This window comes from Scyliorhinus torazame, chromosome 17 (assembly GCF_047496885.1).
Source record: "Scyliorhinus torazame isolate Kashiwa2021f chromosome 17, sScyTor2.1, whole genome shotgun sequence".
Taxonomy (NCBI): domain Eukaryota; kingdom Metazoa; phylum Chordata; class Chondrichthyes; order Carcharhiniformes; family Scyliorhinidae; genus Scyliorhinus; species Scyliorhinus torazame.
Window position 1 is genome coordinate 105,942,749 of NC_092723.1, and position 25,598 is coordinate 105,968,346.

Here is a 25,598-nt window from a genome sequence, read left to right on the forward strand (position 1 = left end):
TCAGGGCCACAGCGCTGATGGCCTCTGCCACCTCCCTCCACAGACGCCGGCTGTGGCGTGGGGTGACTCTGCGGCCGTGTCCAGGATACAGGGCCTCCCTCCTCTGCTCCACCGCGTCCAGGAGCGCCTCAATGCCGCGGGACTGGAACCTCGGGGCTGAGCGGCGGGCGGCCACCCGGTCGGGTCTTCTGGTCGGGTGGGGGGAGCAGCGCGTCTTATGAGCCGTCACACCGCACGGCGTGAACCACGTGAGCCAGCGTGGATAGAGTCACGTCGCTGCTAGCCCATTCCGGGCCGGAGACTTAGCGATGTTTGGGGCGGCGCGATGCAAGTGGGATTTGTGCCGTTTTGGGCGCCGGTCGGCGGACATCGCGCCGTTATCGGAGAATCCCGCCCCATGAATCAATTATCGTAAAAGTCCATCTGGTTCTCCAAAATCTTTATACCCTTACCTGGTGACTCCAATGTGGTTGACTCTTAACTATCCTCTGAAATGGCCTGACAAGTCACTTTTAAAGGCAATAAGGAATGGGCAACAAATGCTTGCAATCGATGTCCACATCCTGCGAAAGGACAAAGCAGACTGCCGCCGTCCTGCCTCAGGATATCAGTCTTCAACGGGACTTTCAGACTCCCTCAGCAGTCCAGCAAACTGTCCTCCAGCAGGTTACTCAGATTGCTGAGGCACTGTCCATGGAGATGGCCCAGGGGATGGCTCTGTGGAGCATAACCCCCTGCTCTCTTCACTCACTATGACAGCGTCCCTTGGCTATGGACACTCAAGCGGCCAGTACAGACTGCTGAATCCCACTCTGAGAATGTGCTGGCTGCAACGAGACCTTCTGCAGTGTCCCTCAGTGAGAGTCAGTGGCCTTCTACCTGTTATAGGAAATAGGAGCAGGAGTAGACCATTGGCCCCTCGAGCCTGCTGTGAGTTCAACTATACCATGGCTGATCCTCTTCCTCAACACCATTTTCCCACATTATCTCCATATCCTTGGTGTTATATATTTTTTAATTGCCACAAAGAGAAAAACTTTGGAGGTGCCTCATATTTGGGTTTCCTTAAAAAACACGATGCAGGGTTTATTCTGAAGATGTTGCTTCATCCAAATCTAAGATGGAAGTGAAAGCTAAAGCTCGTGCAAACACTCTGCTGACGTCACTACAGAGCACGTGACATTCCGCCAGCAGAGCTATATTACCTGGATACATAACACACCTCCCCCTTTACTTCTTTAGTCCAAACGATAACTATCCTAATGTTTAAACAACAGACCCAATTAGCCTTAGATACATTACATTGCATCATTTTTTCCCACATATATAAATACAGTTTAATAGGACAGTCTCTCAGGTGGATGCCAATTTCCTTTGGGTTATACTCAACGTTCTGGAATCTAGCTACTCAAAAACTTTGAATTATCTTCTTTTTCTTCCGTTGGTAGTACTTCCTGTGAAGTTACTTCAGGATCCACCTCCATTGATGTTGAAGACTCTTAAGAAACAGAATCTGAATTTGTCTCTGTGTCTAGTCTCAGTTCAAAAGTATCACTGGTTAGATTTTCCAAGGCAAATACTTCCTGGGAAGTTTCAGAAATTTCACTCCGTGACACTGGTAGTTGGTCAGTATGATGTGGCCAAACTCTCTCATCATCCGTCTGTATGGTGTATGAGATTGGACCTGTTTTTGCAAGGATAACAGCGGGTCCCCATTTCTCAATGGCAGTGTAGCTTCTTGCTACCGCTCACTCTCCTTGAGTAAATACTCGCTTTTTAGAGATTAGGTCCCTCCGAGCAATCTGTGCTTGTCATCGTTTGACAATCTCTGAAGTATCAGGTGGTATCAAAAGATCAAACTCTGTTCTTAGCTTTCTTTTGAAAAGCAGCATTGGTGGTGAACTCTGTGTCATTGCATGTGCCGTGTTTCGGTATGTCATCAAGAAATTATTTACTCATCTTGGCAATGTAACTTGGTCCTTTGATGCCTTGATTGAGTGTTTAAGTGACTGCACAAATCGCCCGACCAATCCATTTGTTGCAGGATGCTATGGAGCTGACTTGATGTGCTGTATACCATTTCATTTTAATTAGTCAGCGAACCTTTTGAAGTGAACTGTGTTCCATTGTCACCTACAACCTGCCCTGGTCTACCAAATCTCGCAAATATGTCATCCACCTTCTGTCATCGTGGATTTTGTAATCATTACTTTCGGCCATTTAGAGTGTGCGTCTACAATTTCTAAGAACATGTATTCATCAACTGGACCAGTGTAGTCTCTGTGTATCCTCTATCATTGCTGTATTGGTCATTCCCATGGGTGTAAGGGTTGCAGTGGTGAAGTGTTTCTTAGTTTTGTACAGGGTTGACATTGTCCCATTTTCTCTTCGATTTGTGCATCTAATCCTGGCCTCCCAAAATAACTGCGTGCTAGTTCCTTCATCCTCACTACACCAGCTTGTCCCTCATGTAGCTGGTCAATGATTCTTTTACTTAAGCACGGAGGAATAATCACTCAGATTCCCCATAATAAAATTCCATTCTGGACTGTCAACTCAAGTCTTCTTGCAATGTAGGGCTTGGGGTCTGAAATGTTATGATTTGCGTCTGTCATTGTTCCTTTTTGGACTATTTCCAAAAGCTTCCCCATCACTGGGTCACTTCTTGTGTATCTCTGTACTTGAGATGAAGTCACAGGTACATTATCCCATGTGTGAGAAATATAGGATGTTGACAAAATTGTCTTCAGATTTTTGCTTGATTTGTAAAGGCAATCTTGACAAACCATCAGCATTTGCATGTTGACCCAATTTACGATATTGGATATCATACATGCGTGCCGATAATATCAAGCACCATGGGCTGGATTCTCTGATTCAGAGGCTAAGTGTCGACGCCAATGGAGGATCCGTGGTTTTCCACAACGGGAAAATCGGCGGGAAAGCCCCCCGATTCCGCTACTGGTGAGGGGCTAGCATCGGTGGCACGTGAAACACCCGCGGAATGCGTGGAAAATGGTTGGAGAATCGTCGGGTCCATGCTGCACATGTGCAAGGCTGACAAGCTGCAGCTGCGCATATGCCTACACCCCCCATACACGCACCGATGGCACCGGAAAAGATGACGCCAGCTGTGCTGGACTGTGTACCCGCCCAGCCTGACCCCACAGCCCACTTCTTGGCCACGGCCACCCCCCACCGCTCCCCCAGCCCTGACAGAAGCCCCCTGGCCAGGGGCACGGATCTTGACCGAGTGTGGCAGTGCTGGACACTGTCTGCATGCCCTCTCTCACACTCCGCAAGCGCCATGTCAGGCCCACAACCGCTGAGACCACACGTGGCCTGCGCCGCCGGGAACACGGCCCATCGGAGGCGGAGCATCACGGGAGTGCCTGATAATGATGTACCAACGGGGTTGCGACTGCGCGCTGCACGCGTCTCAATGATGACGATTTGGAGGGGGCGGAGCATCGCGGCCCAGTGTCAAACTGCCGCCTGCCGCAATTTTGGCATTGGTCGCCATTGTCCACCCAATCGCCGTTCCCAATTTTGGGGCGAGATTCTCCGACCCCCCGCCGGGTTGGAGAATCGCCGGGGTCTGGCGTGAATCCCGCCCCCGCCGGTTGCCGAAGTCTCCGGCACCAGAGATTCGGCGGAGGCGGGAATCGCGCTGCACCGGTTGGCGGGCCCACCCGCTCGATTCTCCGGCTCGGATGGGCCGAAGTCCCGCCGCTAAAATGGCTGTCCCGCCGACGTAAATTAAACCACCTACCTTACCGGCAGGACAAGGCGGCGCGGGCGGGCTCCGGGGTCCTGGGGGGGGGGGGGGCGCGGGGCGATCTGGCCCCGGGGGGTGCCCTCACGGTGGCCTGGCCCGCGATCGGGGCCCACCGATCCGCGGGCGGGCCTGTGCCATGGGGGCACACTTTCCCTGAAAGCTGACGCTCCCGCGCATGCGCCGCCCGGAGATGTAATTTCCGCGCCAGCTGGCGGGGCACCAAAAGCCTTTTCCGCCAGCTGGCGGGCGGAAATTCGTCCGGCGCCGGCCTAGCCCCTCAATGTTGGGGCTCGGCCCCCAAAGATGCGGAGCATTCCTCTCATGAGCGCACAATGTGCGAGACAAGTGCACCAACCCAATAGGGTGATCCGTGGCAAGCAAGCCATAACTTCAACTTTGGATTGTAGTGAACAAATAGCTCAGACTTCTTTCAGGTTTATTTTACCTTCTTTAAGGCTTCTTTTACCTCTTACCATGCACCTCTGCATTCTTTTGACCAGTGCCATAATAAAATGTGCAATGGCTTCAATAGCATTGTTTACCGTAATAGTTTAATCACTCGGAATCCCCATAATAAAATTCCAGAAACTTCAATTGCGTCACATTTTGAGGACATGCTGCTACTAAGAGTTCTATCTTATTTTTCAGTTCCTTTATGCAAGTCTCTTTATCAATGATGTGACCCAAGTAGTTTATGGATGTCTTGAAAAAGTCACACTTTTCCTTTTTAAGTGGGAGATTATGGTTATGTAGACGTTCCAGCATAGCTTCCAAGTTCTTCAAGTGCTCTTGGTGACTTGAACATAGAACATAGAACATACAGTGCAGAAGGAGGCCATTCGGCCCATCGAGTCTGCAACGACCCACTTAAGCCCTCACTTCCACCCTATCCCCATAACCCAATAACCCCATCTAACCTTTTTGGTCACTAAGGGCAATTTATCATGGCCAATCCACCTAACCTGCATGTCTTTGGACTGTGGGAGGAAACCGGAGCACCCAGAGGAAACCCACGCCGACACAGGGAGAACATGCAGACTCCGCACAGACAGTGACCCAGCGGGGAATTGAACCTTGGACCCTGGTGCTGTGAAGCCACAGTGCTAGCCACTTGTGCTACCATGCTACCCAGTATGACCTGGTGATGATGATGTAATCTAAATAATATTGTATACCATTTAACCCATTCAGAATTTGATCTGTGGACCTCTGAAATAGAGCAGGTGCAGATGTTATCTCAAATGGAAATCTCTCGTAAATGCAGAGACCTTTGTGCATCACAATAGTGAGTAACAGTTGTGATTTTGCAGCCACATTCAATTGCAAATACGCCTGTGACAGATCTATTTAAAACAAAAAATTAAATAAATTTAGAGTACCCAATGATCCTTTTTTCCAGTTAAAGTGCAATTTAGCATGGCCAATCCATCTAGACTGCATGTATTTGGGATGCGGGGATAAGACCCATGCAGACATGGGGAGAATGTGGAAACTCCACACAGACAGTGACCTGGGGCCGGGAGCGAACCCGGGTTCTTGGCGCCGTTAGACAGCTCTATTTTACTGAATTTCTAACCTCCAGAAAGTCCAGCAGATATGTCTTCTATCAGCAGCAGTGGATAGTGATCTGCGTCAATACAGGGTTTATCATTGCCTTAAAATCTCCACATATCCTTATTGAGCCATCTGGTTTTAAGACAGGGACTATTGGGGGAGTCCAATCACTTGTAGTAACTGGTTCAATGACTCCTCTTTGGATTAGTCCTTTTTGTTCTTCCTCGACTTTTGGTCTAATGGTGTATGGTACAGTTCTGGCCTTGAGACATCACGGCATACTGTTTAGCTTAATTTTGAGTTGGACTTCAACTCCTGTCCAGTAAGTTTTCAAACATATTTCTGTACTTTACTAGAAGTTGCTTTAGGTCATTCTTTAAATCAACTAGTTTATTCACTTCTCCCCAGTTGACCTTGATTTTTCCCAACCATGCACTACCAAATAAAGCAGGAAAGTTCCCCGGACAACGTGGAGAGGTAACATCGCTGTTTGTCCATTTACTTCCACTTAAACTGTAATGTATCCTTTCGTGGTATGACCTAATTTGTGTACATCCATATCATAGAATCATAGAATCCCTACAGTGTAGATGGAGATCATTTGGCCCTGTGCAATTGCATCAACCCTTTGAAACTCCTCCATCCACCCCGTCCTATTCCCATAACCCCATAAACTAGCCTGCACATCCCTGGACACTAAGGGGAAACTTGGCATGGTCAATCCACCTAACCTGCACATATTTGGATTGTGGAAGGAAACCCGAGCACCAAGAGGGAATTGAACCCAGATCCCTGGTGCTATGACGCACAAGTGCTAACCACCGTGCCACCCCTAGGATAACATTTAATGGTTTCAATGGCAGATGTTTTAACTTCTGGTTATAGATTGTCTCCGGTATCAATGATACAGCTGCTCCCATATCCACTTCCATTTTTACTTTGTTACCATTTGGGAATTCACAGAAACACTGTGGATCACGCTGTGGACAAGACGCCTAATTTCAGCTCATCAAGTTGGGTACATCATCTCCTAAGGGGTCTAGAACTTTGTCTATCATCTTGTAGACTCGACTGGTAGGCTTAGATGTTTTATTTTTCTTACACATCTTATGTGTTGGTGAAGTTTGCTGTGTCCCGCATGGTTTAGATGTTTTATTTTTCTTACACATCTTATGTGTTGGTGAAGTTTGCTGTGTCCCGCATGGTTTAGATGTTTTATTTTTCTTACACATCTTATGTGTTGGTGAAGTTTGCTGTGTCCCGCATGGTTGGCCAATATGGCCCTATTTGCCACAGTTCCTGCACTTGTTTTCTCTACTCCATCATTCCCCTGCTGAGTGTCCAACTTGTGCACACCAATGGCATAGTTGTACTCTTGCAGTCTTGTTTTTGGCGATCTCCATCTTGTGGATCTTTGCTCCAGCTCCTATCTATGAGGCTCCTATCCTTCTAGCTTCTTTTGCTGCTAGCTCCATCGATGTGGCAATTTCTACAGCTGACTTAAGAGTTAAGTTGCTTTCAGTTGGCGGCTTTCTTTGAATAGTTTTGCTGCGGAGTCCACATACCAGCCTATCACTAAGGGTGTCGTCTAGTGCTGCACCTAACTCGCAGTATTTTGCTAACCTTCTTAAGGTCGCCACGAATTGTAAGATGCTTTCTCCTTCTTTCTGACTGTGGTAGTGGAACCAAAATGTTTATGCAATTATAAATGGTCTTGGTGAGAAATGCCCTTCTAGAATCTTCATCAATCTATTGTAGGTTTTAGCTCCCGGCTTTTCTGGATGGCCTAAGTTTTGCGGTACCCTAACAACTGGGAAATGTTGCAACCTTTAGGTCCTCCTTTATTTGATTAGCTATGTGGAAAAGTTTAAATCTCTCTTCATGCATGTTCTAAGTCTCATAGTCCTCATCAAATGCATCCATGGTGCCACCGTTGTTCGCCATTTTGTATACTGACTCCCAGGGTCTATAATTTCTTCAGCCTTCCTCCCTTCCATTTTCTATGTATGAAGCAAGAGGTCTTTTAATCCACAGTGCAAATTTTTTTTGACTCAACTATTGTTTGTTTTATCCCAGTAGTAGCTTGCAGAGAATCGGACAGACAGTTAAATCCCCATTCCCGCAATTCATTTCACTTCACCATGTGCATGGACCCTGCAGCTTAGAGTCTACCAATTCTAATGATAAGCAAGTTTTAAAAACCTTTGTTCTGACTCATGGTTGTACTTTGGGTTTTTTCAAACCTTTCTGCATCGGCAGCTTTTCCTTTGATCAACATTTAAATCTGGTCCCGAGAATCTTCTCACTCACTCTTGTCACCCATTTTCACTTTTCTTGCCATCAGGTTTAGTGCCTATATCCTCGTTGCCAGTTTTCTCTTTTGTCATATTTTTGAATCGCCGCATAGAGAAAAAGCATGGAGGTGCCACACACTTCGGTTTTCTTAATAAACATGATGCAAGGCTTATTCTGGAGATGTTACTTCATCCAAGTCTAAGATGGAAGAGGAAACATCCTTCCTGCATCTACCCTGTTGAACCCTGTAAGAATTGTGTGTGTCTCAATGAGATCACCTCTCATTCTACTAAATCCCAGTGACTACAGGCCCAGTCTCCTCAATCTCTCCTCACAGGACAGTCCCACCATCCCAAGAGCTGTGATTCTGATCATGGATTCCTCCAACACATTCTCTCCCTCCGTCCATAACCCCCCCACACACTCTCCCTATCCCCACCTCCTCACACTCAGCCCCAACCACCTCACACACACCCACTCTCACCTCACTCACTGCCGGGGTCCTCCATCCGCTCCTCTCCCTCGCCTTAGGGGTCCTCCATCCACTCCGTTCCCTCACCTCTGGTGTCATCTGTCCATTCCACTCCCTTGTCTCCAGCATCCTCTATCAAACCTGCTGCCTCACCTCAGGCGTCCTCCACCTGCTCCATTCCCTCGCCGCTGGAGTGGTCCATCCGCTCTGCTTCCTCGCCTCTGGCATCATCCATTCACTCTGCTCACTCGCCTCTAGAATCCTCTATCAACTCTGCTCCTTCACCTCCGGGGTCCTCTGTCTCCTCTGTTGCCTCACCTCTGGATTCCTCTGCCCACTCTGCTGACTCACCTCTGGGGTTGTCCATCGACTGCCTCGCCTCTGGGGTGGTCTGTGCTCTCTGCTCCTTCACCTCTGGGGTCCTCCATCGTCTGCCTCACCTCAGGGGTGCTCTGTCCTCTCTGCTCCTTCACCCCAGGGGTCCTCCCTCCACTCCACTGCCTCGCCTCTGTCCACATTCTCGCCTGTGGTTCGCTGCCTCGTCTGGGGCCTCGCCTGCTGCTGGGATGGTATCTACTGCCTCACCCACACCTGGTGCTCAGCATGGTCACCTCTTCCTGGCCTTGGTGCTCGCCCCCCACCCCGCCGGCTGCTAGGGTCCGAGCCCAACTTGTTGATCTCCTATTTTCTTTCTCTGTCAGTCTGGCCTCAATAAAAGTTGAGACGGATTCGCACGTAAACAGAAGTTATTTATTTAGCTTGCAAGCTTTATCATCTTACAGAATGTAACAGGACGTCCTGCCTCTTACACTCCAGAAAACGACTGAACTAACAGACAAAGGAATCTCTGCAAAATCAGTTCAAATGGTATCAAGTTTCACATACTCGACGGACATAGGTCAGCCTAGGTCCCTCCTGACCTGTTTAATCCATTCTGATTGGCTCACTTCCAATCCCTTTCTCTGGCCCTTATCAATGCATCCTCACTCTTATAGACACACCTCTTCCTGCTTTTTCCATGCGGTCCCAAATTCCTTTGTCCCTAACTAAAAGAATCAAAGTGGCTTATTTCTACATTACATTAACTAGTATCTCTAAAGTAACTATTTTATATCACATTCGTCAAACTCTACTGTTTGAACTTGTTCCTTCTTGCTACCTTCCTTTCCACTCTTTGCTTCTCATCCAATCACGGTCTGGTTTTGATCGCTAATTTGAGCCTATCAGCAACAAATTCAAGGACAAATCAGCCTGTGACTGAATGAGCAACTTCACTGCCTTATTCAAATATCAGTGAGGCCAGCTGAGTGTTCCAGTATAGGGCCCCAAAACACCATTGCTTGGTTCCCTGTGCCTAGGCATGGTGTGTTTCATTGTAACTATGCCCCTGCCTCCCCCCCTATGCCCTCTGCGAGTAGCTTGTTCTCATCTTTGCTGCTCTGGTCCATCTCTCTCTCGTGCTTCAGCGCACGGCAGACAGCTGTCAAAGCCTTCAGGATGGGTTTGATCAGAATGGTTGAAGTCGCAAGAAAGCTCTCTCCAGGCGCGCACCTTGAAACCTTCACCAGCTTTAACCAGCACTACAAACCAACAAGCACTCATACAAACAGAGAGCTAGTAGAAATTAATCAGTAACTAACCAGGAACATGTTGGTGATAACTTTATAGATGCTGGTGTGGGGAGTTCTTCGGGCTACTTGCTCAGCCCTGGTATCAAATCATCACTACACACTACACATCTTCCTGCTCTGCATTCTTGCAACATAGGTTCCATACAACCTCACCAAGATGGCGGTTGGTGAATGCTGCACAGGAAGTGCGCACTTGCAGTGTAGATGTATTTTAATACCAAAACACCACACGTTGTGCAAATCTATGGACTCTGGACACCATGAAGTCTCAGTGCACCAGGTCAAACATGGACAATGAAACTTCCTGCTGATAACCACATACCTTCCCCCTCAGCTGATGAATCAGTAGTCCTCCATGTTGAACACCCACTTGGAGGAAGCTGTGAGGGTGGCCAGGGCACAGAATGTACTCTGGTTGGGGGACTTCAATGTCCATCATCAAAAGTGGCTTGGTAGCACTGCCAAAGATCGAGCTGGTTGGGTCCTAATGGACATCAATAAATAAATAACCTTTATTGTCACAAGTAGGCTTACATTAACACTGCAATGAAGTTACTGTGAAAATCCCCTAGTCGCCACATTCCTGCGCCTGTTCGGGTACACGGAGGGAGAATTCAGAATTCTCAGCTAGTACAGGAATTGAGCCTGTGCTGCTGGCCTTGTTCTGCATCACAAATCAGCTGTCTAGCCCACTGAGCTAAACCAGATTGCAGCAGGTGGTGAGGGAACCAACAACAGGGGAAAACCTACTTGACCTCACCTCACCAACCTGCCTGCTCCAGATGCATCTATGATGGAAGGGATCATCAGCAGTGCTATCAAGTGGCACTTAGTAATAACCTGCTCACGGGCACTTAGTTTGGATTCCACCAATATCACTCTGCTCCTGACCTCATTACAGCCTTGGTTCAAACATAGACAAAAAACTGAATGCCAGAGATGAGGAGAGAGTGACTACCCTTGACATCAAGGTAGCATTGACTGAGTATGGAGTCAAGGAATCCCAGCAAAACTGGAGTCAATGGGAATCAGGGGGGAAACCCTCCGCTGGTGGAGCCATACCTGGCAAAAAGGCAGATGATTATGGTGGTTGGAGGTCAATCATTTCTGTTCCAGGACATCACTGCAGGAGTTCCTCAGGGTAGTGTCCTAGACCCAACCATCTTCAGCTGCTTCAACAATGCCTTCCCTTCCATCATAAGGTAAGAAATGGGGATGTTCATGATGACTGCACCATTTTCAGCACCATTCGTGACTCTGCAGATACTCCTCAGAAGTAGCCCATGTTCAAATGGAGCAAGACCTGGATAATATCCAGTTTTGGGCTGACAAGTGGCAAGTAAGATTTCGCCACACAAGTGTCAGGCGATGACCATCTCCAGCAGGAGAGAATTTACATTCAATGGCATTACCATCGCTGAATCCCCCACTATCAATATCCTGCGGTTATCATTGACAAGAAACTGAACTGGACTAGCCATATAAATACTGTGGCTATAAGTACAGGGCCGAGGCTAGGAATCCTGTGGTGAGGAACTCACCTCCTGATCCCCAAAGCCTGTCCACCATCTACAAGGCACAAATCAGGAGTGTGATGGAATACTCCCCACTTGCTTGGATTTGAGACCGTCAAGACCAAGAAGCCCACCTTGATTGCTCCGCCTTCTACAAACATCCAATCCTTCTACCACGACGAACAGTGGCAGCCATGTGTAGCATCTACAAGATGCACTACAGGAACTCACCAAGGTTCCTTAGGCAAAACCTCCCAAACCGATGACCACTACCACCTAGAAGGACAGGAGCAGCAGATACCTGGAACCTCCATCACCTGGAGGTTCCCTCCAAGTTACTCACCATCCTGACTTGGAGGTTCCTTCACCTTCACTGGGTCAAAATTCTGAAACGCACTCCCTAACAGCACCGTGGATGTACTTACATCTCAGGGACCACACCAGTTCAAAAAGGCAGCTCATCACCACCTTCTTCAGGGCATCTAGGGATGGGCAATAAAAATGATGGTCTAGCCAGCGACCCCCACAACCACAAATTATTTTTTTAAAATTGTGGCCTTAGTCTCTAGCTTTTGCGAATATTATTTGGAAAATATCGCTTTGAATTTTTGATGGAAATTTTATATGAAAAATAATATACAGAAAATTATTTCCTGTAATGAAATAGTCCAGAACAAAGAGAAAAAATAGAGCTAGACTAATTGTTAGTAGAAATCTGGAATTCTCTTTTCCAAAACTCTGGGGGTTAATTGACATGTTCAGTGGTTAATAGCAGGTCAATCATCTCAGTCCCAAGACATCACTGCAGGGATTCCTCAAGGTAGTGTCCGAGGACCAACTATCTTCCGTTGCTTTATCACTTGTTGCTTTACCTATGGGTAGCACAATTGCTTCACAGCTCCAGGGTCCCAGGTTCGATTCCCGGCTTGGGTTACTGTCTGTGCGGAGTCTGCACATCCTCCCCGTGTGGGCGTGGGTTTCCTCTGGGTGCTCTGGTTTCCTCCCACAGTCCACGATTTGCGGGTTAGGTGGATTGGCAATGTTCAATTGCCCATAGTGTCCAAAATTGCCCTTAGTGTTGGGTGGGGTTACTGGGTTATGGGGATAGGGTGGAGGTGTGGACCTTAGGTAGGGTGCGCTTTCCAAGAGCCGGTGCAGACTCGATGGGCCGAATGGCCTCCTTCTGCACTGTAAATTCTATGATAAAGCCTGAGGTTGGAATGTTCGCTGATGATTACACAATGTTCAGCATCATTCGTGACTCCTCAGATACTGAAGCAGCCCATGCCCATATTCAGAAAAAACTGGACATCATTCAGACATGGGTTGACAAGTGGAAAGTAGTATACATGCCTTAAATATTCCAGGCATTGCCCAACTCCAACAAGACAAAATCCAACCATCTCCTGTTTGACATTCAATGGCATTACCATCACTGAATCCCCCACAATCAATATCCAGGGGGTTACCATTGACCAGAAACTGAACTGGACTAGCCATATAAATATTGTGGCTACTAGAACTATTCAGAGGCTAGGGATTCTGCAGCAAGTAACTCACTTCCTGACTCACCAAAGTCTGTCCACCATCTACAATGCACAGGTCAGGAGGGTCACTTGCCTGAATGAGTGCAGCTCCATCAAAACTCAAGAAGCTTGACAACATCAAGGACAAAGCAGCCCGCTTTATTGGCACATCATGCACCACCTTAAACATTCACTCCCTCCACCACTGATTCACAGTAACAGCAGAGTGTACAATTTATAAGATGCACTGCAGCAACTCACTAAGGCACCTTCCAAACCAGGGACCTCTACCATCTAGAAGGATAAGGGTAGCAGACACATGGGAACACCACCACCTTGCACATTCCCCTCCAAGTCACTCACCATCTTGACTTGGAAATATATAGGCCATTTCTTCACTGTCAATGGGTCAAAATCCTGAAACTCCCTTCCTATTAGCACTGTGGGTGTACCTACACCACTTGGACTGCAGCAATTCAAGAAGGTAACTCAACGCCACCTTCTTTTGGGCAATTAGGCATGGGTAATATATGCCGACTGAGCTCGCGACACCTACATCCCATGGAAGAATATTAAATAAAATAAGGCAGCCATCAATCATGCAGGTGATTATAGCAGCATCAGGTGCCACTGACCTGTGATCCTGTGGCCATCTTCTCGAGGGCACTGAGGAGATAGATTGTGGTGTCCTCCTCCAATCCTCTGACTTTTCCTCTTGTTATGGATAACCTTCTTCTGAAAGAGAGGACAGACTATCAATGGCTATGTGCCAGTGTGTTTGGATGATGAACAGCTGTTGATTTGCGGAGGTTTGTAGAGTTGCGATCAATAGAAGTTGTGCTTGGATGAAGTATTGTGTAAGGATGCTCGGAGTGAGTTCTGGTTATCAGGGATCTGTGCTGGCTGAGTGATGGTGGTGTGTTGCACTGCGCAATGTGAGAGTGTGAGGGTTTGAAATGTGATGTTCAGATGCATCCGCTCACCTTGATCACCCGAATGATATCATTAAACCTTTTCTCAGCGCAGCTGCCAGGTTCTGAGAGCCACATTCTGCACATTGGCCACCCTCACCAGCTGCTCCCAGTCCTTAGTCTGGAGGGCATCTGGACATCTGACCTCCTTCCTGGCCATAGAGTGTGCCACTAAAGCAGTGGGGGCGGGGGGCTTCCTTCCTCTCATCTGCAATCCTCCTTGTTCCCTCAACAGCAAGATCTGATTGTCCAGTAGCCTTCTGGCCATTGCTGCAACGTTTTCTTCTGAAAATGTTCTTCACAAAGCTAATTGGTATGTTGACCTCAAAGAGCAAATGCTGGAAAGTCTCAGCAGATCTGGCAGAATCTGTAGGGAGAGAAAAGAGCTAGCGTTTTGAGTTCAGATGACCCTTTGTCAAAGCTAAAAGACAAAGTGGGAAATATTTATACTGTGGAGTGAGAATGAAAGATGAGTCATAGCCACAGAAACCCAGGGAAGCCGGGTGCTAATAGCGACAGAAACCAAGGGGAAAGAGTGCCAATGGCAGTCCCCAGAGAGAACAAAAGGTGTGAAAGACCAAACAGCAGAGAAACTAACATCAGAGGGTAAACTGTAGCAGATGTGGATGTGGGGGGAGGGGAAGGGGAAAGCAAAGGGGAGAAAGGGTAAGGAAAGGTGGATAAGATGGGGGGGGAGGTAAATATATCTCAAGAAAGCCAAGAAAGAAAGAAATGGTAAAGCACAGTTATAATGAAATGTGATGAAAACAAATGGGTCGGGGTGGGGTTGGGCTGATCATCTGAAGTTGTTGAATTCGATGTTGAGTCTGGAAGGCTGTAGCGTGCCTAACCGGAAGATGAGATGTTGTTCCTCCAGTTTGCGTTGAGCTTCACTGGGACATTGCAGCAGGCCAAGGACAGACATGTGGGCATGGGAGCAGGGTCTTGTGTTCAAATGGCAAGCAACGGGAAGGTCAGGGTCCTGAATGCGCACAGATCGAAGATGCTCAGCAAAGCGATCACCCAGTCTGCGTTTGGTCTCTCCGATATCGAGGAGACCACATTGGGAGCAGCGAATGCAACAGACCAAATTGAAATAGGTGCAAGTTAAACGCTGCTTAACCTGGAATGAGTGTTTTGGACCTGGAATATTAGGCATGGAAGAGGTAAAGGGGCAGGTGTTACACGTTCTGCGATTACGTGGGAAGGTGCCATGGGTGCTGGGAGAGGTGTTGGGTATGGTGGAGCAGTGGACTAGATTATCTCGGAGGGAACAGTCTCTACGGAATGCTGACAGAGGAAGCGAAGGGAAGATGTGTTTGGTAGTGGCATCACGCTGGAGTTGGCGAAAATGGAGGAGGATTATGCTTTGCATACGGAAGCTGGTGGGGTGAAATGTGAGAATGGTATGTTGATCTATACTCAGATACCTGCAGTGCACAGAGGATGTCAGTAGGGAAATGGAACATGGCCTCCTTTCTGGCCTAGGCCTCTCTACATAGGGCAGTGTGGGAACTGTTCATGGCCATGTCACCATCAGGGAAATGAAGTGGCTGAACAAATTTTTTATCTTACCCACCTCATTTCCAACGAGCCTGGGCCCACTGTGAAGCACAATGCACTCAATAAATTTTTGTTGGTGTAAAGCTGTCACGTGATGTAGTGAAAAGACAGGTCAATGGAGTTGATGTGAGGGTGTGCCATTATCTAATAAGTTGTTGGAAATGGTTCCTGTTTCAAAAAAATCTAACTTTATTTAATTTGAATCAAGGTTTGCTGAAGGAAGTAAGCTGGTACCATCTCATCCCTCATATAGACAAATGCCAATTACCCGCTCATCTGGAAGTGGCACTATTATTGAGATTGTCAATGCTGTAGCATAAATATGGTAAACGTTTGATATTGAGTAAAGCATCCCATTCTGTAGATTGCAGTTACATCATTGGAGAAATATTAATTTTAAAAAATGTATTAGGACATCAAGAAAGAGAGATTTGCATTTTTCCCACCATTAGATGCCGCAGTGTTAATGTTGTGCTGATTGAAATGTGTCAATGTTGCAATGTAGGGTATGTAGTGCTTATTGAAGTGAGTCTTTGTTGTAATGTAGGAAATGCGCAGCCAACGTGTGCACAGCAAACTCACACAAACTACAATGCGGTAACGACCTGATTTTATTTTTATTTTTCATGATGTCCATTTTAGGATAATTATTGGCCGAAACATTGAGAACAACTCCCCTGCTCTTCTTTGAGAGAGGCTCATAGGATCTTTTACATCCACCCGAGAAGGCATATCAGCCCACGACTTAACATCTGATCTAAGATGACAACTCCGATGGGGCAGCACTCTCTCAGTACTACACTAGAGTGTCAGCTTTGATTTTCTGTGAGTGGAGTCTTCATTGCTTTTGTTTGTTTACACAGCAAGAACTGATAGTCAATCTAAATATTGTACAGGACTGATTAGAGTTGTGTGTCTTGGCAGAATTTGAGAGAAGTTCTTAAGTGTTGATTAACGTGGGACTGGATGATTAGAATGTACCCTTTCACCTCTGGGACTGGGGTATGGTTCCAACCCCAACAGATGTGATTGGAGGCTAGTGCCTGATGTCAACAAAAATATAGCATGGCTAGTCACTTCCCAGCTCGCAGTGGATGTTGAACCCACAGCACAATACTGCCTACGATTAAATGCTAGTTTGACAATTTCAGTCAGAGAGGCCACTTAGTGAAAAATCATAGAATTTACAGTGCAGAAGGAGGCTACTCGGCTCACCGAGTCCATACCGGCCCTTGGAAAGAGCATCCTACTTAATCCCACACCTCCACCCAGTCCCCATAGCCCAGTGACCCCACCTAACCATTTGGATACTAAGGGGCAATTTAAAACCAAAAGAGAAAATGCTGGAAAATCTCAGCAGGTCTGGCAGCATCTGTAAGGAGAGAAAAGAGCTAATGTTTAGAGTCCAGATGACCGTTTGTCAAAGCTCTGACAAAGTGAAGAAGTTCTTCCTGGCATGTTTATCTTTATCTACCCTGGGCGGGATTCTCCGAACCTCTGTGCCAAAATCGCGATCGGCGTGGGGGCGGAGAATGGGCGTTGACGCCGAAATCCGGCGCAACGCCGCTCCCGCAATTGTCCGGTCCCCAGAGAATCGCAACGCATCGCGCGGTCTACGCAGTGCAGGTGGGGGGCCATTGACAGAGGCCTCAGTGGCGATACTTGAAGTATAACTGGCCGAGTTCCCGACGTCTTGGGTCTCTCATGGTCCCACCCGTCGGGAACTCGGCGTGGCGGCTGCGGACTCAGTCCACGGCCGCACTGGTGGGGGGCGGGGGGATCCTTCACCGGGCCGGGGGGGGGGCTCACATACGGCCAGGCTATCGACCTGGGGCCACCGATCCACGGGCACGCAAGATCTCGGGGGGACCTATCTGCCGTGCGCATGCGCGGACACCCGACAGGAAGTGCAGGGTCCCGTATCAGCAGCCAGAGCTGCAAGGAGCTCTCAGGGGCCCTGCTAGACCCCTCCAGATAGGAGAATCACTCTGGACTTTCTTCAGGAAAGTCCAGAGTGATTCGCCCATGTTTTCACGCTGGAGTGGGGACATAGTCCCATTATTGGAGAATCCCGCCCCCTGCCTTTCCCTGTTAATATCTTGAATACGTTGGTTAGATCACTCCTTAGCCTTCTCAATTCTAGTGAAAACAGGCCTAATTTGAGTAATCTCTCCTTGTAACTCAATCTCCGTAATCCAGGTATCATTTTGTCAACCTACGTTGCACTCCCTCCAAGGCCAAGATATCCTTCTTAAGGTGTGATGCCCGGAACTGCTCACAGTACTCCAAGTGGGGTCTAACCATTGTTGTGATATTCACCCTGGGTAACACGGACTGCAACACGATGCAGTTGACTGATAAAGCACACAGCAAACGGAGGGGTTAGTTCAATAGAGTTTATTGAACTCTAGTAACGAAACACACAGATGCCTGTGGATTGATTCTCTATTCCTCTAAGTAAACTAACTCTAACTATCTAGACCAGGCTAGCTCTGATCCATGTGTAGAAGGTGATGAATGATTTGTACACCCTGACTGTCACTACAGCTATCACCAGTGGAAAGAGGCAGAGTTCTGATGCCTTGTGTGTTTTATAGTTGGAAGCCCCCCTTTGGTGTTCTGACTTGTGATTGGTCATGTTCTGTTCTGTATATTGATTGGCTCACCTGGGTGTCTGTCATTGCCTGCTTTTACCTCATGATGTGCATGGGTGCATATTATGACAACCTTTCAGTTCAGATGAAGAGTCAAAGGACTTGAGATGCTAACTGTCTCCTAATAGACCTGCTGAGTTCTTCCAGCATCCTTTGTTCTTGTTCAGATTCCAGCATCCGCAGTATTTTGCTTATTTTCTTGTATTTCTATAAATGTCCCATGTCCTCGGGACATCCCAAAGTTCTTTACAGCCAGTTAAATACTTTACTGAAGTGTGATCAGTGTTGTAGTGAAAGAAATGTGTTAAGCCAATTTGTGCACAGCAAGTGCCCAGAAACAGGAATGGGATCATGGCCAGAGAATCCGGGTTTTGTATATGCTGGTTGAGGGATAAATATTGGCCAGGAATTCCCCATCTCATCAAAATGATGCCATAGGATCTTTACATCCATCTGAGAGAGTGTGAACTGAACCCTCAGGTAATTGAAGGCCAGATTTTAATGAATGATCCTTGTTTAGTGAGTAGCATGTGTAGTCTGTAATCTCTCAATCTTTATGTAAGTGCCAGGAGCTACTTATTGGTGATCCTGATATCAGGGAAGTTATTTACATAAAGACCTAAATAATATCACCCAAATCAGACAGTCAGGAATATGGGACAGTATGGGGAAAATGACATTGAGGTAGCCGATCAGTCTTGATCTAGTCAAATGGAGGAGAAAGTTTGATGGGCTGAATGGCCTACTCCTGCCCCTATTTCCCCTGTTCCTATGTCTGTTCTCATTTTGCTCTTCTGTTCACCATGCCACCTTCGGTGAGGAAGCTGCCAGCCATTATGGATGGGCAGAGATTCTTCGACAAAGAAGGCTCTGTGACATGGGGCGGGGAAGCTCAGACTTACCATATGTGGACCGCAAATTAATTTCTATCCCTTCTGGCATACTCCCACCATGTACGCAGCAGGAGCAATGGGAGGGCTGCAGATTTTCAGTTCCCGTCTTTAAAAACACACGGGGAGTCCACATTGGACCCAAACTTGGTGACAGACTGGTCATGTTTGACGGACGATAGTCCCAGAGATCCATCGAGAACGTCATTGTCGTCAGGTGCGAAGCGTCAAAAAAATTGACGTATAACTGGGCAATGCCCTTGCAAATCTTGCTTACCTTTGTATTGATGTCTGGTAGAAGCAAACTTAGTCGTGTACAAAGCCTATTACCCATTAACATCTCAGCGGGGGCGACCCGCGTTCAGTTATTGCGTTCAGTATGGTCCTATATAGAACATAGAACATAGAAAAATACAGCACAGAACAGGCCCTTCGGCCCACGATGTTGTGCCGAACCTTTGTCCTAGATTAATCATAGATTATCATTGAATTTACAGTGCAGAAGGAGACCATTCGGCCCATTGAGTCTGCACTGGCTCTTGTAAAGAGCACCCTACCCAAAGTCAACACCTCCACCCAACACTAAGGGCAATTTTGGACACTAAGGGCAATTTATCATGACCAATCCACCTAACCTGCACATCTTTGGACTGTGGGAGGAAACCGGAGCACCCGGAGGAAACCCACGCAGACACGGGGAGGATGTGCAGACTCCGCACAGACAGTGACCCAAGCCGGAATCGAACCTGGGACCCTGGAGCTGTGAAGCAATTGTGCTATCCACAATGCTACCGTGCTGCCCTTAAGAACAAATAAATCTACACTATATCATTTTACCGTAATCCATGTACCTATCCAATAGCTGCTTGAAGGTCCCTAATGTTTCCGACTCAACTACTTCCACAGGCAGTGCATTCCATGCCCCCACTACTCTCTGGGTAAAGAACCTACCTCTGATATCCCCCCTATATCTTCCACCATTCACCTTAAATTTATGTCCCCTTGTAATGGTTTGTTCCACCCGGGGAAAAAGTCTCTGACTGTCTACTCTATCTATTCCCCGGATCATCTTATAAACCTCTATCAAGTCGCCTCTCATCCTTCTCCGTTCTAATGAGAAAAGGACTAGCACCCTCAACCTTTCCTCGTAAGACCTACTCTCCATTCCAGGCAACATCCTGGTAAATCTCCTTTGCACCTTTTCCAAAGCTTCCACATCCTTCCTAAAATGAGGCGACCAGAACTGTACACAGTACTCCAAATGTGGCCTTACCAAAGTTTTGTACAGCTGCATCATCACCTCACGGCTCTTAAATTCAATCCCTCTGTTAATGAACGCTAGCACATCATAGGCCTTCTTCACAGCTCTATCCACTTGAGTGGCAACTTTCAAAGATGTATGAATATAGACCCCAAGATCTCTCTGCTCCTCCACATTGCCAAGAACTCTACCGTTAACCCTGTATTCCGCATTCATATTTGTCCTTCCAAAATGGACAACCTCACACTTTTCAGGGTTAAACTCCACCTGCCACTTCTCAGCCCACCTCTGCATCCTATCTATGTCTCTTTGCAGCAGACAACAGCCCTCCTCACTATCCACAACTCCACCAATCTTTGTATCGTCTGCAAATTTACTGACCCACCCTTCAACTCCCTCATCCAAGTCATTAATGAAAATCACAAGCAGCAGAGGACCCAGAACTGATCCCTGCGGTACGCCACTGGTAACTGGGATCCAGGCTGAATATTTGCCATTCACCACCACTCTCTGACTTCTATCGGTTAGCCAGTTCGTTATCCAACTGGCCAAATTTCCCACTATCCCATGCCTCCTTATTTTCTGCAGAAGCCTACCATGGGGAACCTTATTAAATGCCTTACTAAAATCCATGTACACTACATCCACTGCTTTACCTTCATCCACATGCTTGGTCACCTCCTCAAAGAATTCAATAAGATTTGTAAGGCAAGACCTACCCCTCACAAATCCATGCTGACTATCCCTAATCAAGCAGTGTCTTTCCAGGTGCTCAGAAATCCTATCCTTCAGTACCCTTTCCATGACTTTGCCTACCACCGAAGTAAGACTAACTGGCCTGTAATTCCCAGGGTTATCCCTCGTCCCTTTTTTGAACAGGGGCACGACATTCGCCACTCTCCAATCCCCTGGTACCACCCCTGTTGACAGTGAGGACGAAAAGATCATTGTCAACGGCTCTGCAATTTCATCTCTTGCTTCCCATAGAATCCTTGGATATATCCCGTCAGGCCCAGGGGACTTGTTTATTCTCAAGTTTTTCAAAATGCTCAACACATCTTCCTTCCTGACAAGTATTTCCTCGAGCTTACCAGTCTGTTTCACACTGTCCTCTCCAACAATATGGCCCCTCTCATTTGTAAATACAGAAGAAAAGTACTCGTTCAAGACCTCTCCTATCTCTTCAGGCTCAATACATAATCTCCCGCTACTGTCCTTGATCGGACCTACCCTCGCTCTAGTCATTCTCATATTTCTCACATATGTGTAAAAGGCCTTGGGGTTTTCCTTGATCCTACCCGCCAAAGATTGTTCATGCCCTCTCTTAGCTCTCCTAATCCCTTTCTTCAGTTCCCTCCTGGCTATCTTGTATCCCTCCAACACCCTGTCTGAACCTTGTTTCCTCAACCTTACATAAGTCTCCTTTTTCCTCTTAACAAGACATTCAACCTCTCTTTTTTTTAAAATATATTTTATTGAAATTTTTTTCCCTGAGCAACATTTTTCCCGCTTACAAAACAAGCGAAACGATAACAGTAACAAAACAGAAATTTTAAAACTTTTAAACAATAATAATAATAATAATAATAATATAGAACATAGAACATAGAACATAGAACAATACAGCGCAGTACAGGCCCTTCGGCCCACGATGTTGCACCAAAACAAAAGCCATCTAACCTACACTATGCCATTATCATCCATATGTTTATCCAATAAACTTTTAAATGCCCTCAATGTTGGCGAGTTCACTACTGTAGCAGGTAGGGCATTCCATGGCCTCACTACTCTTTGCGTAAAGAACCTACCTCTGACCTCTGTCCTATATCTATTACCCCTCAGTTTAAAGCTATGTCCCCTCGTGCCAGCCATTTCCATCCGCGGGAGAAGGCTCTCACTGTCCACCCTATCTAACCCCCTGATCATTTTGTATGCCTCTATTAAGTCTCCTCTTAACCTTCTTCTCTCCAACGAAAACAACCTCAAGTCCATCAGCCTTTCCTCATAAGATTTTCCCTCCATACCAGGCAACATCCTGGTAAATCTCCTCTGCACCCGCTCCAAAGCCTCCACGTCCTTCCTATAATGCGGTGACCAGAACTGTACGCAATACTCCAAATGCGGCTGAACCAGAGTTCTGTACAGCTGCAACATGACCTCCCGATTCCGGAACTCAATCCCTCTACCAATAAAGGCCAACACTCCATAGGCCTTCTTCACAACTCTATCAACCTGGGTGGCAACTTTCAGGGATCTATGTACATGGACACCTAGATCCCTCTGCTCATCCACACTTTCAAGAACTTTACCATTAGCCAAATATTCCGCATTCCTGTTATTCCTTCCAAAGTGAATCACCTCACACTTCTCTACATTAAACTCCATTTGCCACCTCTCAGCCCAGCTCTGCAGCTTATCTATATCCCTCTGTAACCTGCTACATCCTTCCACACTATTGACAACACCACCGACTTTAGTATCGTCTGCAAATTTACTCACCCACCCTTCTGCGCCTTCCTCTAGGTCATTGATAAAAATGACAAACAGCAACGGCCCCAGAACAGATCCTTGTGGTACTCCACTTGTGACTGTACTCCATTCTGAACATTTCCCATCAACCACCACCCTCTGTCTTCTTTCAGCTAGCCAATTTCTGATCCATATCTCTAAATCACCCTCAATCCCCAGCCTCCGTATTTTCTGCAATAGCCTACCGTGGGGAACCTTATCAAATGCTTTGCTGAAATCCATATACACCACATCAACTGCTCTACCCTCATCTACCTGTTCAGTCACCTTCTCAAAGAACTCAATAAGGTTTGTGAGGCATGACCTACCCTTCACAAAGCCATGCTGACTATCCCTGATCATATTATTCCTATCTAGATGATTATAAATCTTGTCTCTTATAATCCCCTCCAAGACTTTACCCACTACAGACGTGAGGCTCACCGGTCTATAGTTGCCGGGGTTGTCTCTGCTCCCCTTCTTGAACAAAGGGACCACATTCGCTGTCCTCCAGTCCTCTGGCACTATTCCTGTAGCCAATGATGACATAAAAATCAAAGCCAAAGGTCCAGCAATCTCTTCCCTGGCCTCCCAGAGAATCCTAGGATAAATCCCATCAGGTCCCGGGGACTTATCTATTTTCAGCCTGTCCAGAATTGCCAACACCTCTTCCCTACGCACCTCAATGCCATCTATTCTATTTGCCTGCGGCTCAGCATTCTCCTCCACAACATTATCTTTTTCCTGAGTGAATACTGACGAAAAATATTCATTTAGTATCTCGCCTATCTCTTCAGACTCCACACACAATTTCCCATCCCTGTCCTTGACTGGTCCTACTCTTTCCCTAGTCATTCGCTTATTCCTGACATACCTATAGAAAGCTTTTGAGTTTTCCTTGATCCTTCCTGCCAAATACTTCTCATGTCCCCTCCTTGCTCGTCTTAGCTCTCTCTTTAGATCCTTCCTCGCCCCAACTGAAACTTCACACCTCATCTTCACATAGGCCTCCTTCTTCCTCTTAACAAGAGATTCCACTTCCTTGGTAAACCACGGTTCCCTCGCTCGACGCCTTCCTCCCTGCCTGACCGGTACATACTTATCAAGAACACGCAGTAGCTGATCCTTGAACAAGCCCCACTTATCCAGTGTGCCCAACACTTGCAGCCTACTTCTCCACCTTATCCCCCCCAAGTCACGTCTAATGGCATCATAATTGCCCTTCCCCCAGCTATAACCCTTGCCCTGCGGTGTATACTTATCCCTTTCCATCATTAACGTAAACGTCACCGAATTGTGGTCACTGTCCCCAAAGTGCTCTCCTACCTCCAAATCCAACACCTGGCCTGGTTCATTACCCAAAACCAAATCCAACGTGGCCTCGCCTCTTGTTGGCCTGTCAACATATTGTTTCAGGAAACCCTCCTGCACACACTGTACCAAAAACGACCCATCTATTGTACTCGAACTATATCTTTTCCAGTCAATATTTGGAAAGTTAAAGTCTCCCATAATAACTACCCTGTTACTTTCGCTCTTATCCAGAATCATCTTCGCCATCCTTTCCTCTACATCCCTAGAACTATTAGGAGGCCTATAAAAAACTCCCAACAGGGTGACCTCTCCTTTCCTGTTTCTAACTTCAGCCCATACTACCTCGGAAGAAGAGTCCCCATCTAGCATCCTCTCCGCCTCCGTAATACTGCTCTTGACTAGCAGCGCCACACCTCCCCCTCTTTTGCCTCCTTCTCTGAGCTTACTAAAACACCTAAACCCCGGAACCTGCAACATCCATTCCTGTCCCTGCTCTATCCATGTCTCCGAAATGGCCACAACATCGAAGTCCCAGGTACCAACCCATGCTGCCAGTTCCCCTACCTTGTTTCGTATACTCCTGGCATTGAAGTAGACACACTTCAAACCACCTACCTGAACACTGGCCCCCTCCTGCGACGTCAAATCTGTGCTCCTGACCTCTATACTCTCATTCTCCCTTACCCTAAAACTACAATCCAGGTTCCCATGCCCCTGCTGCATTAGTTTAAACCCCCCCAAAGAGCACTAACAAATCTCCCCCCCAGGATATTTGTGCCCCTCAGGTTCAGATGTAGACCATCCTGTCTGTAGAGGTCCCACCTTCCCCAGAAAGAGCCCCAGTTATCCAGAAATCTGAATCCCTCCCACCTGCACCATCCCTGTAGCCACGTGTTTAAATGCTCTCTCTCCCTATTCCTCATCTCACTATCACGTGGCACGGGCAACAACCCAGAGATAACAACTCTGTTTGTTCTAGTTCTGAGCTTCCATCCTAGCTCCCTGAAAGCCTGCCTGACATCCTTGTCCCCTTTCCTACCTATGTCGTTAGTGCCAATGTGGACCACGACTTGGGGCTGCTCCCCCTCCCCCTAAGGACCCGGAAAACACGATCCGAGACATCACGTACCCTTGCACCTGGGAGGCAACATACCAAACGTGAGTCTCTCACGCTCCCACAAAATCTCCTATCTGTGCCCCTGACTATCGAGTCCCCAATTACTAATGCTCTGCTCCTCTCCCCCCTTCCCTTCTGAGCAACAGGGACAGACTCCGTGCCAGAGGCCCGTACCCCATGGCTTACCCCTGGTAAGTCGTCCCCCCCCACAAGTATCCAAAGCGGTATACTTGTTTCTCAGGGGAACGGCCGTAGGGGATCCCTGCACTGACTGCTTTTTCCCAGTCCCTCTTACAGTTACCCACCTATCTCCAATCTTTGGTGTAACTAATTCCCTGAAGCTGCTGTCTATGACCCCTTCTGCCTCCCGAATGATCCGAAGTTCTTCCAACTCCAGCTCCAGTTCCCTAACTCGGTCTTGGAGGAGCTGGAGATGGCAGCACTTCCTGCAGGTAAAATCAGCAGGGACACTAACTGCATCCCTCACCTCAAACATCCTGCAGGAGGAACATTGCACTCCCTTCCCTGCCATTCCTCTAACTTTCTACCA